We start from the raw sequence: 13947 nt of genomic DNA, 5'->3' as shown, positions 1-13947 counted from the left end.
GCTGGCCGTTACTCCCCGCGTCCTCACGTCGTGTCTGCATCCGAACGTCCTCTCACAGGGACACCTGGCACACGGACTGGGGCCCGTCCTCATGGCCCCACTTTAGCATAGTCGCCTCTTTAAAAGCCTCGTGGCCACATCCTCCGAGGGCCAGGGCTTCGACGTGAGTGGCTGGGGTGCGGTTCAGCTGTGACAGTGGGGAGAAAGGAAGACAGACTGCTTTTCCTGCAGGCCACGTCTCCATGGATGCTGAGCGGGATGAGCCATCATCCTCCAGAGATGGGGAAGAGCAGAGGCTCAGGGAGAGGGGTGAAGAGACGCCTGCGGGACAGCATCTCGGGTCTCCCCCCGCAGGTGTCGTCGCTGAGCCACCTTGGCCCCCACAAGCCCCTGCATCAGTGGAGTCCTGGCCTTCAGCCCCGTCCCGGGGTACAGAGCGGGTGGGAGGGCTTTGGGCCCTGGAGGAGCCTGGAAGCCTGATCCCTCCACGTGCCTTTGGGGGAGGGCTTCCTGGTCAAGGTGGGGGGCGGCGTGAGCGCCCTGGTGGCAGGAAGGGCCAGCTGTGGGCTGGGTTCAGAGCCAGTTAAGGGTTCCCTAGGGAAACAGATGAGCGAGGGGACCAGGCTCTGTCAAGGGTGGGTAAGCAGCTTGGGCCCAACACCGGGCAGAGGGAGGGTGCCACACCCTAACACAGTCGGAGACGCTCCTGCCCAGCGGCCAAGGGTAACCCTGGGGAGTGAGTGACTCTGCACACTCAGATCACTTAGGGCAGCACGTGTTCCAGACAAGTGCCTGTGTGTAAATCATAGGAACCCCCAACGGGAGAGCTGTGCTGTGAGGTCGTAGGCTCCCTGTCCCTGTAGGTCGAGTGGAGGCCCTCAGGCCACTGTTGTTGGAGGACTTGGTCTTCCAGGACGTGGCGGGGGGTGGGGGCTGGATCTAGGATTGTCCATGGCAACTACCCAGGGCTCAGCACCACTCGGTCCCCGGATGCTCATCTCAGGTGTCAGTTCACGGTAGCCGCTCAGTAAACACCAGGTGAGTGAATGGGCAACACCACAAGGTTTGCAATGAGAAATAGATGCTCAAGACCGATTTATTTAGAGATTTTATTTGGAAAAGAGGAGAGAGCTAGCTTTCATTACCCAGGTAGTCAGGGTTGGGCCGGGTGGAAGCCGGGAGCTTCCTTTGGATCTCCCATGAGCCTACAGGGGAGCCAAGGACCTGCCATTGACGGCTGCTTTCTCGGGTGCTTCAGTGGGAACCTGGACGAGAAGTGGACTTGAACTTGAACGGGTGCCCATAGGGGATGCTGGCGCTGCAAGCCGCAGCTTAACCCACCACACCACAGCGGCGGCACCAAGACTCCAAAGGTTGCGAGGAGGGACTCAAATGCCTCATAACCTCCAAGAGGACGTATGGGCTACCAACCAGGGTGCTCTTGTTAGGAGCCATCAAGGCTGAGTGTAGCCCTGAGAGTGCCGCCCTCTGTTCCCCGCTTCCGGTGCAGTCCCCATTAGACCTCCCAGCTCCACACTGAATGGCCATGTGGTACATCACCCTCTGAATTTCATTTTCTCCACGTGTGTCATGGGCAGGGCTTCTCTGGCGTTAGCACTGGAAGTCCTGCACCCAGGAGCCCCTCAGTCCTGGGTGAACTGGGGACAGATGGGCACCTTAGAAGTGGGACAGGGGCCAGCACTGTGGCACAGCCAGTGAAGCCTCTGCTTACGGTGTCGGCATCCCATATGGGTGCCATTTTGAGTCCTGGCTGCTCCACTTCCGATCCAGCTCTCCACTGATGCGCCTGGGAAAGCAGCAGATGGCCCAAGCCCTTGGACCCTTGCACCCACGTGGAAGTCCCAGGAGAAGTTCCTGGCTTCAGCCTGGCCCAGCTCCAGCCATGGTGGCCATTTGGGGAGTGAACCCAAGGATGGAAGGTTCTCTCCCTTTCTCTAACTCTGCCTTTCAAATAAGTAAATCTTAAAAAAAAAAAAAAAAAAAAAATGGGACAACACTGGGCTGGCATGGTGGTCAGTTGGTTAAGCTGCCACCTGTTGACACTGGCATCCCATGTGGGCGCCGGTTCCTGTCCTGGCTGCTACATTTCCCATCCGGCTCCCTGCTAATGGCCTGGGGAAAGGCAGCGGAGGTCAGCCCAAGTGTTTGGGCCTCTGCTGCCTACATGGGAAGACCCAGATGAAGTTCCTGACTCCTGGCTTCAGCCTGGCCCAGCCCTGGCTGTGCAGCATCTGGGGGGTGAAACAGCGGATGGGAGATTTCTCTTTCCTCTCTCTGGCTCTCCCTATCTCTTGACTCTGCCTTTCAAATAAATAAATCTAAAAGCGGGACAACACACCGCTCAGAGAGTCGTGGTCGGGGGCCAGTGATGTGTCTGACTGACATGCGTGAGTGGTCAGCGTGGTACCCAGCAGGGGCCAGCACCCAGGGTGGATGAGGAAATGACTGATCCTACGTACAGCGCAAGGGGACAAGTCGGATGGTCTGAAAATTAAGGTTGCTCCGTGCTGCCTCGCACCCTGAGCTCGGCTTCCTCGGATTCCCAGGGGGGTAACGGAGGCGCAGATGGAGCAGGGTGTGGGGATGGTGAAGGGAAGGCACGCAGGAGAGCTTTCTGTTCAGTGGTGCCTGGGGTGGGTGCTGGTGCAGCTGTCCCTCCACAGCCATAGGTGACACTGGAAGTCCCTGGGGGCTCAGGTCCCTGGCAAAGTGCAGTGCTTCCGTCTGGTTGTAAGCCACGTACCTCCTGGGGGTGCTAAATCTCTAGATGACACGCTGCGAAGGCACCATTGCTACATTGTGTTGTTTAGGGATGGCGATGGAGTAAGTCTGCTCGTGTTCAGTAAAGTACAGGTGCAAGTTTTCTTCGTGAAGTGTTTGTCTGTTTTTTTAAGACTTATTTGAAAAGCAAAGTGACCAGTGGTGGTGGGGGTAAGAGACTTTCACCTGCTGATTCACTCCCCAGATGGCCACAACAGCCAAAGCCAGGAGCTGGGAACCCCATCCAGGTCTCCCATGCAGGTGATAGGGGTCAAACTACTTGGGCCCATTAGCAGGGAGCTGGATCGGAAGCAGAGCACCCGTGTCTTGAACCGGCACCCACGTGGGATCTCAGGCGATGGCTTAGCTCCCTGTGGCTTAGCACCGGTTGGTTGACTCCATGGGTGTTGAACTTGCAGGGATGGAGGACCAACTAATGTGGTTAATTAGGCATCGTCAGGAGCCAGGTGTTTACCTAGGACCCAGCACGGGTGTGTGTGTGTGTGTGTGTGTGTGTGTGTGTGTGTGTGGCTCTTGCTTTGTCCCTAGTGTCTTTTTCCTTTAAATCCCCAGTTTTTTGAGCTCGGCTCTCTGAGGGCTGTGAGGAGGGCAGCGTCCACAAGGGGGCGCCAGAGCACCAGACACCAGGCCCAGCCTTGGGCCCCTGGTGTGTGTGGGGGGGCACCCTGCCTGGCCTGCGGGGCTCTCAACAGTGCTTCCCAGCCCCTGCCCTGGAAACCAGGAAACCCCATGACTTGGACTTGGCAGCCCGGCCAGTTTGGGTACTCACCAGGGTCCGTATTTAGACAAGAGCTTCGCGGTGTGCCAGGCCTGGGGAGGGGGCCCCATGCGCTTGAGTGCATTTCACCTTTACCACCTTCCGGGGCAAGGAGGCGTCCCCATCCCCACTGTCAGAGCAGGAAACTGAGGCACACGCGGCAGCGAGGAAGCCGGGCTCCAGACGCAGGGGTGCCTGACCCCAAGTCTGCCAAATGCCTCCGAGAGTCAGAGTCTTGAGTTTGAAGTGATCCTGTAATCTTAGCCTAGGCTGGGAAGCTAGAGCGCAAGTCAGGCAAATCTCTATGCTTTTTGCATTCTTATCTTCGCTTGGAGAATGTGAAACCAAAAGTAAAATCCGTCCCTTTCCCCCAGGCTGTTCCCCGCCGCCCGTTTCTTTCCCTGGACCTCACTGATGGTGTCCTGTGGTGCAGATTCATGGAGTTGTAGAATTTGGCAAGATTTCTGGGGGACCTAGTCTCCAGGACCCAGCTGCTTCCAGTGCCCGCCTCAGGTTCCTGCTGGCGTCACTGTCACGCCCTGGGTGAGTTTGAGGAGCCTCCCACCCTGCTGCCGGCCCAGCCACCCCTGCAGAAGGGACTGTTGGAGCTTACGAGGGGGTCTCCTACAGTGGCCGGGATGCTGGGGCCCGCCAGGCTGCTCCCGCTGGGAGCCGGGAGGAGCCTGTGTGCCGGCGTCGCCAGGGAGGTGTGGGGGTGCTGGGACTGAGCTTCCTGGCCCTGCAGTGGCCCTGCAGGACGGGGGCTGGGGCGGTGGGCCCCATCCAAGCGTGGAGGACAAAGGCCCGGATCACAGATCTGGCTGTGACGGCTGGAGCCCTAGCTCTGGTGTGTGCTCTATGGCTCCCAGGGCCCCTCTCCCAGGACTCCGGTCTGGCTCCATTGTCGTTTTTTTCCTGTTTTTCCTGCACTCTGGGAGGCCGAGACCCTGCTGAGCCTGGTGTCTCTTCCTGGCGCCCAGCACAGAGCGGCGCCCCCACAAAGGAGGCACCCCGATGCCTTTCACCAAAACCCACGTTCCCGTCTCCTTCAGGCCCACCGAGCAGTCTGTGTCTCTGCCCTCCGAGTTGGCCGTGTGATGTGCTCCGGCCGGAGAGGCAGGTGCCAGCCTTTAAGGCTGGCGTGGGATTCTTCCGGCTCCCTGAGCTCCCGGCGGCCGCTGGGACAGCAGGGCCCTCGTGTGTGGCACCAGCAGACCTGTCCCCACTCCAGGACAGATACAGTGCCCGAGTGAGGAAGGAACCTTTGCCGGTCGCGCCCCCGAGTTTCCTCGCATCCGCCCCGGCTGACAGCGGGCAGGGCAGCTGGGGCTGTGGGAGCTCTGCCCCGTGCTGCTCCGTGGGCTACTGTGACAGAGGTTGTGTAACCGGGAACAGGTTATTGTTCCCGTCACACTCACATCCTCTCGTGCTTAGTGCCTGGTGACGGGTCTGATCCTGCCTGATTCAGATGGGAGAGCGTGGCACCCATCACCCCTCTGTGCAGCCGTCCATCCGCCCGTCCATCTGTTTGGCCATCCGGTCATTCTCGTGTCATGAGGATCATAGTACCTACAACACGGGGTTGTGGTGAGGGCTCGATTCCTTAATGTATGTGAAGTTTTTTTCTTAAGTTTATTTATTCAAAGGGCAGAGTGAGGGACATCTTCTGTCCCCTGGTTCACTCCCCAGATGATCACAACAGCCAGGGCTGGGCCAGGCTGAAGCCAGGAGCTTCTTCCAGGTCTCCCATGTGGGTGGCAGGGGCCCAAGCACTTGGACCATCTTCTTCTGCTTTCCCAGGTGCATGGGCAGGGAGCTGAGTTGTAAGTGGAGCAGTGGGGACTCAGACAAGCACTCTAGTTGGAGATGCCAGTGTTGCAGGTCGTCACTTAAAGCTCAGCACCTTGTGCTGGCCCCAGCATGGAGTTCTTCAAGGAAAGCCTGGCACGTAGTGCACTCTCTCTCTCTCTCTCTCTCTCTCTCTCTCTGTTTCTGTTGTGGTTATTGAGATTTCTGATTCATTCAACTGGACTCCAGGAATACAGATGACATAGCATCTTTCTTCCTGCCTTGAGGAAGAAAGATCTAGAAAGTTGGTGGGAGTACAGAGGGCCTTGCGAGAGTGCATCAGAGCCATGGAGCCTTCCAGGAGGACGGGACCCCATGAGGCTCTGGTGTGCAGGTGCTGGGGTGACCCTGGGCTTTGAGATGGGGCTAAGGGGCTGCGGGCTGTGAGGAGTGGGGGCGGCAGGCATCAGTTATGTAAGCCCCCAGCCTGGGAGCCAGAATTCTGTTTTGACAGTGCTGTTCACAGCCCCCACAGGGAATTCACTCCCAGCAGCAGAGCTGGGTGCGTGGGGGAGGAGCCTTGGAGGAGTCTGGAAGCGTTGTCTCCTACCTTTCTTGGGGAGGAAGCCAGGAGCCAAACCTCCAGCGCCAACTCCTGGCAGGGAGCTACTCCCTGGTCCAAGCCGTCTGCTTGGCCCCTTCCTCAGCTGCTGTGTGTGGGGTGAGGACAGAGATGGCCGGTCAGGGATGGGAACCAGAGGATCAGGCGCTCAGCAGAGAGGGAGAGGGCCAGGCGGAGGAAGAGGACGGCTGGGGGCCGGTGGAAGAGGCCAGGCCACCCCCCCAGGCGGCTTCCATCCCACCAGCCTTGACCTCCGTCCCCCAAGAGGAGGGGCCGCCACGAAGGCCTGGCGTGTGGGCTGCAGGACAGAAGCAGCGTGGCCCCTGTGGTCTCAGCAGAACAGGGAATATCAGGTCATCGCACAGAGAGACCAGGGCCTGGACAGCGGGGCGCTGCTTGCACACAGCCTATCAAGGAATTCCCCAGGACCTAGACCCCCTTGGCGCCCTTGGTCTGGTGCCCCTCGCGTGGCACCCTGTGGCCTTGGAGCGGTCGAATCTAAGTGGCCACATCGCTGCCACCAGCTGTGTGAGTGGCCCTGCTCCTCTGTCCTTGTCCTCCCTCCCCCATCCTCCTCCCATTCCGTGGGGGCCGTCCCCGCCGCGGAAGGGGCTGTGGCCCAGTGAGGCTTCGTCTGGTTTTTCCATCTGCAGAGCCGAGGGCTGGGTGAACGTGGAGCAAAGGATGCTGGGAATAGCCTCCCCTCGTCTCCCCACCTGCCTCTCTTCTGGGAGGCAGTGGCCCGGGGCTGGGGCCGGCGGTGGGCCCCTCTGCTCCGAGCCCTGTTGGGGGCAGCCGCTATCCTGCCCTTGTGTCACCCTCTCCCTTGGGTGTGTGGGCCGGGTTTCGGGACTTGAGTCTGGGAAATAGCAAACAGCAGACCCGACCGCGCCTCTGCTGGGGTCAGGTGACGCTGCCGCCTTGGGTGCTGTCCCCTTGCTCGCGCAGGGGCCCGCGAGCTGCCCAGCTGTGGCCGACAGCCATGCACGTGAGCCTTCCGATGGCACCACGGCCCTGCCCGCTGCTTCCTGAGATCACATAACTACGCTTCCCGCTCTCCCGCGGTCTGTGCTCACCAGGGCAACCTGGGCTTCGTGGGGAGAGACGGGGCGCACGCAGCGCAGCCGTGTGGCCGTGTGGATCGCGCAGGCAGGTATCTTCTGCAGCAGGCATCGTGTCCATGGGTGGCTCCCGGCGGAGGCAGGAGCTGCAGCATGTGTTGGGCACTCGCTTCTGGATGCTCAGCCACTTAACGCGCTTAAAGAGCAGAGGCAAAAACGAAACGAAACAAACCCCGCCTTTGGCGTCAGTCAGCTAGAACTTGGTGTGTCTTCTCCACGGGATGTAGCACAAGGAAGCCCCACCCCCCAGCTCTCCTCCCAGGCCACGAAAGCAAGAGCGGCTTTCAGCTTCCGTATAGCATTCCCAGGGGAGCGCTCTGATTGGCTCAGCCTGAGAGCAGCCATTTTCTCTGGACCAATCACAGGGCTGAGTCATTTCCAACATCTGTAGCCAGGCAGGACAGGGTGTGCGCCCAGAAGAATGGGGATGAGAAAGCTTGGGACACATACGGAGCGTTCACTATGGGGCCACCCGCCCCACAGGGAGGAACCGTGACTGTCCACGGGCAGGGTGACCAGTCTCCGATTCCGCCACTCACATCCTAGGGAGGGTGCAGAACTGCTCCCATCTCTTCCCTGACTCTGCTTTAGGTGGGGAGGGGGAGACCAAGGCCCAGAAGGGTCGAGGAGCCTGGCAGGCAGCGAGGTGGGAGGTCAGATGCAGGCTGGGCGCTGGGCTGGGCCGGTGACCCTGGCGAGGCCTCTGTCCCGGGGCCCCAGTGCTCCTGTCTGCAGGGTGGGGAGGACGTGCTGAAGGGACCACAGTGAGGCTGCCGCGGGACAGCGTGTGTGATGGGGCCCACCTGGCGCCTGGCCCTTGGGGACCCCTCGTGGTGACCGGCATCTGATGGGCCTTGCAGCCACAAGGCTCCTGCGGAACTACTCTCCCGTTGCCATGGTGACCCGGCTCCTTTTGGCATTTGGTCTACACAGCAGTGGTTTTGTCCCCAGCCCTCCCAAGGCAGCCTTTGTCCTGTCCCCTCAGCCCAGGGCACAGCAGGTCTGAGCTGGACACAGCGTGGCTGGAGAGGGCCCCCTCAGTTGGCCTCTGTGGCCCGGGCTAGGGGCCACTGACCAGGGTTCCGGTCCTGTTTCCACCGCAGGCCTGCTGGGGAGTGACCTCTCGGGCCTGTCTGTGAGCGTGGAAAGCAGCTATGCGCCTGTCCCCAGACGCAGGAGAAATCCCTGGGGGGCCTGCATTGAAAATTGGGGATGCTTGTGGCTCGCAAGCACTGGGCGTGGCTTGTGAGATGCGCGTTTCCTGTCTGAGCTGGAGAGAGGAAAACAGGGAAGCAACACTGGAGTGGGGGAGGAGGTCTGCCCTGAGCTCCACGTAGTCTCTGGGTGGCGTAGGCGCAGATGGAGAGAGCCCACTCGTTCACTCCCCAGAGCGTGCAACGGCCAGGGCTGGGAATCCAGAACCCAGTCCAGGTCTCCCAGGTGGGTGGCAGCCACCCACCTGCTTGGGCCATCACTGCGGCCTCCCAGGGTGTGCGTCAACAGCTGACTCGGATGCATCCTAACTGGCATCGTTTTAAAAAGATGTATCTATTTATTTGAGAGATGGAGTTACAGAGGCAGAGCAGGCAGAGAGAGAGGTCTTCCATCCACTGGCTCACTCCCCAACTGGCTGCAATGGCCAGAGCTGGGCTGATCCGGAGCCAGGAGCCAGGAGCTTCTTCTGAGTCTCCCATGCAGGTGCAGGGCCCAAGCACTTGGGCCATCTTCCACTGCTTTCCCAGGCCACAGCAGAGAGCGGGACTGGAAGTGGAGCAGCCGGGACTCGAACCAGCATCCTTTGGCACCAGCTTCACCTGCTATGCCACAGCGCTGGCCCCTTAACAGGCATCCTAACTGCTAGGCCAGCCTCAGCTTTCTGCTCTCTCCCCTGGGGCACGTCGTGGCCTTGTGCCTTCGCCCAGCTTCCTGTGCGCGCTCAGCTCCTGCTCACCGTCGTCCCCTTCCGTCTGCTCAGAGCTGCTCAGCTCTCCGCCCCAGCTCACCCTCCCCTGCTAAAGCCACCGGGCGGGGCTGCCGGCCTCTCTGGCTCGGGAACGCAGCCTGGGAAAGGCAAGCGGTGTTGCAGTTCCCAGCAGGGGCTGCGGGCTGGAGTGCCCTCCGGCCTGTGCAGGGAGAGGAGCCCCCTCTCTGGGCCTGGAAGTCCGGGGGCCCCTCCAGAGGGTCAGTTTGCCTCCGAGGGTGGGAGGGGCCCCGGGACTTGGTGCTGTCGGCCCCACCCTGGGCCACCTCCCTCAGAGGCTGAGAGGCTCCAGAAGTTTCCCTGAGCCCTGCCACAGCCTGATGGATTGCCTCACTCCCAGCCCCTGGAGGACCCAGCCCGTCTGCCCCACCCCCATCCAGGAAGTCTCTGCGGCTGGGAATGGACCAGGGTCTTGCGCCTAAGGGAAGGGCCTTTTGGTGCACGGGTTCTCCTTGGACCAATCAGAACGCTTCATTCCGTGGCATAGGAATTGGCTCATTGTGGGCGCATGACACAGGCAGGACCCATCAGAGCAACCCCTGAGATCTGACAGAGGGACACCAAAGGAGAGAGGGTCTCTCATTTTCTGTTGGCTTGTGGGGCGGTGTAAATGGTGGGGCAGCCAGCAGCCATTGGCGTGTGGACAGTGCGTGCCTTAGAATTCAGCGAATGCCCGAGAGACAGCCTGGCAGTGCCATGAGTGCATTTGAGCGCCTGGATCCAGCCGGTCCTGAAGGCCGTCCCACTCTGGGTTTTCAGTATGTCACCAAGTAAATTCTCTTCAGCTGAGTGTGAGTTAGAGGATCCTGGCTAAGGATGAGGGAGAGGAGGAGGGAGGGTGGGAAGGGCACCCCCAGCCGAGGGTCACCAGTGGGACCTGGGGGCCTTTCGGTCCCTTTTCCCTGTGTCCGTTCTATTGTGGGGATCAGGGCGGCCGGCTCAGCAGGCTGGGGCCCTTGGCGTTGCCATGCTTACATGCTTCCAGGTTGGATAGGGTTGGTCTAGTCCAGTCCCTCACATCCTACTTAGGGAAACAGGCCCAGAGAGGGCGAGACTTGACCAAGGCCACACAGCAACTTACTGGTGCTCCCCCCCCCCCCCCTTTCCTCTTTACCACCTCTGCCATGAGGGCAGGGGAGAGAAAAGCTAAAGATGATCCACGCAGAGGGGCCCAGGTGTGGGCCACTGTCTCCTAGGAACCCCATCATCACCTGTCAGATGCTGAGAGGGTACCCCTGGGACCACTGCCTGCCTGCCATCTGTCTGTCCACCCAGCCCCCCACCCATCCGTCCACCCAGCCCCCCACACATCACGCCTCCGTCTGTCTACCTGTCCATCCACCCTTCCCTCCCCTACCCCATCTGTCCACCCAGCCCCCCATTCATCACGCCTCCATCTGTCTACCTGTCCATCCATCCCTCCCTCCCCTACCCATCCATCCACCCAGCCACCCATTAATACTATACATTGTATGTTCCCAGGACAAACCCGCTAACATGACATACTTAAGTTATTTTCTCCCTCTCCACCCCCCTCCTCCATCCCACATCCTCTTTCCGCATTCTTCCACCCCCACTCTCATTTTTAGGGGAAGACCACTAAATCTGGAATGGGAAGTCTTTTTTTTTTTTCTCCTTTTTTAGGATTTCTTTATTTACTTGAAAGGCAGTTCCAAAAAGAGAGAGAGAGATCTACCATCTGCTTGTTCACTCTCCAAGTGGCTGCAATGGCCGAGGCTGGGCCAGGGTGAAGCCAGGAGCCAGGAACTCCATTGAGGTTGCCTGTGTGGATGCAGGGGCCCAAGCATGTGGGCCATCTTCTGCTGCTTTCCCAGGCCATCAGCAGGGAGCTGGATCGGAAGTGGAGTAGCTGGGATTCGAACCGGTGTCCAGATGGGATGCCGGCACTGCAGGCGGCAGTTTAACTCGCTGCTCCACAGCGCCAGCCCTGGAATTGGCAGTGTCAGGGTCAGGTGGTGCCCCTGCCACTTTCTAGCTCCACGACCTTGGGCGTTTAAGTTTCCTAAACGTCTCCGAAGCCCGTTTTCCTTCGTGGCGAAGTGGGGATGAGAGAGCTTTACAGGCTGGTCGTGGCGATGTGGCTGAAGAGCCGGTGCTGGGTCCCCTTCCTGCCTTAGCCCTTGATGGCGGAGCCATCGATGTTCAGACGAGAGGGGAGGAGGAGTTACCGCGAGTCCCGCGGTGCTGTTAGGCTGCCCCCCCCGAGCCCCCGTTTCTCCCTGGCCCTGGTTCACACACACACTTGGGCTGTGCACACTTGAGACCGAGCTGTCGATGCAGGCTCGGCTCCTAGTACTTGCCCTGACATCATGTGACACAGAGGCTTTGCAAGTCTTTGACAAGGCCCCGCAATAAAGGATGTTGGGGTAAAACAAAAAGCCTGAGAAATGGGGACTTGGCTTGGAGACAGGCGTCTGAGCCAGATGGACAGGCCCTCTTGGGGCTGGGGAGGCACGCAGAGGGTCTCCAGGGAGTCGTGCTGCAGAGACCGTGACCTGCCACATGACCTCCTGGCCTCAGCTCTCCCGTCTGGGCAATGGGAGCACTAGGCTACCCGGTCTTTGACACTCTGGGGCTCCAAACTGGTGTCAGGTGCTACAGGGGCTCAGATGGGAGGGGGCATGGGCCCCTTGGGCCACAAAGCCCAGCCAAGGATGGGCTGTAAGGCATAGAATTCCATGCCGCAGGCACTCAGCCACACTCGAACCCAGTCTCGTCCCAGGTGGCCACAGCAGGGCTGGAGCTTGCGCTGCCTCCCCCGGGGACAGAGGAGCACCTGCCTGGCCTGCTGGTCGTGGGTCCCAGCACAGAGCAGGAGCCCAGGGAGCGCGTGGGGGAGGGGCTCGCACGCAAGGCGGGGCCTGACCAGCTGCCTCTGGGAGGGGGCAGGGGAAAGGACACTTGGCCTGGAGACAGGAACTCCGGGAAGGTGACCTGTGCCCTCGCCTGTTTCCAGGACACTGTGTGGAAGACAGATTGGCTGTGCGCTGCTGGGCCTTGCAGCTGGGGCCTGGGGGAGGCGTGGGGCCGCCGGGGCTCGGCTCAGTTCCGGCCTGGAACACAGAGCTCCCAGCCTGGCAGGCTGCTCACCACGTTCTGCACGGCGCTGTGCCGGCGTCTGCCTCACAACAGCTCTGTCCCGTGCATGACCCCTGTGCTCACAGGAAGAGAAGTTAAGTCACCTGTTTGGAGTAGGGGGGGGCGGGGTTTGGAGTCGGGCCGCAGGTGTCCCGGCAGCAGCAGGTGTGTGAGCAGAGGAGGGTGGGTGAGTTGGTTCCCAGGAACCCATTGGCTTTAAGGGCGCATCAGGGAGGGCTCCCTGGGAGAGGTGCCATTCAGCTAACCTTGAGGGCTGGGAAGGATCGACAGAGAGGAGCAGCGAGGATGCCCCAGGACCCAGTGGGTGTGGCTAGCACAAAGCCACCAGCAGGGCCCCTTGACCCTTGGCCAGCCAACATCCTGCAACTGCTCCTCTTCCCTCTGTCCTTCAGGGTCTCCCCTGACCCCTTCCAGTCCCCCGTCTGATCTAACCAATGTCTGATCAAGCTGCGCCCACCCAGGAACCTGCCATGGCTCCCCACTGCCTGCGGATAAGAGCAAGCTCCTGTGCTTGGTGTTGTTCCGGGCCTTCATGTCCGTCTCTCTCCTGGGTGGAAGAGGCAGCGGTGATGGCTTGAGCACTTGGGTCCCTGCCACCCACGTCGGAGACCCAGTCTGAGTCCCTGGCTCCTGCCTTTGGCCTGGCCCAGCTACAGCCATTGTAGGGTTTGGGGAGTGAACCAGCAGATGGGAGAGCTCTGTGTGTCTGTCTCTATCTCTCTGCCTTTCTGGAGGTCAGACTATAATCGCAAATCAGTCTCACTGGACGAAGGTCGACAAGCTGGCCGGCCGGTTCCTTGCAGAGGCTCCGGGGGGGATCTGTTTCCGGGCCTTTCCCAGCACCCAGGCCACCCGCGTTCCTTGGCTCGGGGCCCTGACCGCGTCTCCAGAGCCGGGAGCAGAGCATCCTCCACTCAGGTTCCATCAGGACAGCCCTTCCTCCGTCTCCGACCCTCCTGCCGGCCTCTCTGCAGGTACAGTGGGCCCCCCTGAAGACCCCAAGCCGCCCTGAATTCATTTCTACCTGCCGCGTCCCCTTTGCCGGGGAGGGTTCCGTATGCACGAGGTCTAGGCCTTCAGACATGGACAGCTCGGGGCGTCCTTGTCCAGCATCACAGAGGGCCCCAGCAGGCTCCCTTGGTTTCCGTGTTGGGGTTGGTGGACTCTGCCCTACTCTGCTTCCGGTCCAGCTTCCCGAGAAGGAGGTGGATGATGGCCTGGGGCCTGGGGTCCCTGCCCAGGGGTGGGGGTCCTGGCTCCTGGCTTCGGCCTGGCCCAGCTCCCGTTGTTGCAGGCATTTGGGAAGTGAATCCATGGGTGTGGGGATCCCTCTGTCACTCTGCCTTTCCAGTGAAGGTCAGTGGCGGTCACATCAGTGCTGCGGCCACTGTGAGGGCTCAGGAAACCTTGGCCAAGTTTAGTAGAACTGGGGGGGGGGGTGAGGGGAGTTGGTGGGAGGGCTTGTTGGGTGGCGGGGGGAGGGGGCGTGAGGCTAGGAGGTGAGGCTGCCAGGGGTGTGAGGGGGAGGCAGGGGAGGGAGAAGAGGGCACAGCCAGGGTCTGCCCGGCTCCAGCGAGAGGTGCCCATCACGAGGTACCGACTGCCAGCCAGCTGCTCTCAAAATAGCCACCCCTGCTGGGCTGCGGCAAATGGAGACCAGGGCTGGGACTCCATCTGGCCGCAGCCTGGGCCCCTCCTGGGCTCTGGAGCAAGGTCCCCATGACCTCCGCAGGCGCCGTGTGTGTGTGTGTGTGTG

Source organism: Lepus europaeus, chromosome 10, assembly GCF_033115175.1.
Source record: "Lepus europaeus isolate LE1 chromosome 10, mLepTim1.pri, whole genome shotgun sequence".
In the NCBI taxonomy this organism is placed as follows: Eukaryota; Metazoa; Chordata; class Mammalia; order Lagomorpha; family Leporidae; genus Lepus; species Lepus europaeus.
This window is presented reverse-complemented; position numbering follows the sequence as displayed.